Below are 531 nucleotides of genomic sequence, written 5' to 3'. Positions count from 1 at the left end.
GAACACCACAAAGTGAACTGAACAAACATTATATTTTATGGTCCTTAATTGCCCACGTGAGCTGATAACTCAAGGTAATTATTTTGTGACGTTGGTTGATGGTGGGTTCAACGAGCCATAAGTCAACAGGTTGACTGACCAATCACAGAGGCGATTTATACGGATATCTCGTAGGACACAATTGTGACATCAACGTGGAGTCCTAAATGTTTTACAACATTCGGTGCCCGGTCCTGGATAGGACCTCCATAGTGATCCTAAGAGTCGATTCTTTTGACTATCGACTGTCTCTTGAGACTAAGGCAGATTTTGGGTGACTTTGGTTTCTTTCTCACGGTCATCCATAACGGGGGCCAAGTAGATTGTTTCGGGTCATTTCATGCTGTCTGCTTAGATCGGAAGGAGTTCGAGTTGAAGGAAATATTCAGCCTTTATCGTGTACTCGATATTTCTCGGGGCCACTCGAGGAGTCAGAATCGAAATGCATGGCCATGCTCGGATACGGATTCGTTTTATCGGTTAAGTTACTCT

Source organism: Silene latifolia, chromosome 11, assembly GCF_048544455.1.
Source record: "Silene latifolia isolate original U9 population chromosome 11, ASM4854445v1, whole genome shotgun sequence".
In the NCBI taxonomy this organism is placed as follows: domain Eukaryota; kingdom Viridiplantae; phylum Streptophyta; class Magnoliopsida; order Caryophyllales; family Caryophyllaceae; genus Silene; species Silene latifolia.
Note: the sequence above shows the minus strand (reverse complement) of the source record.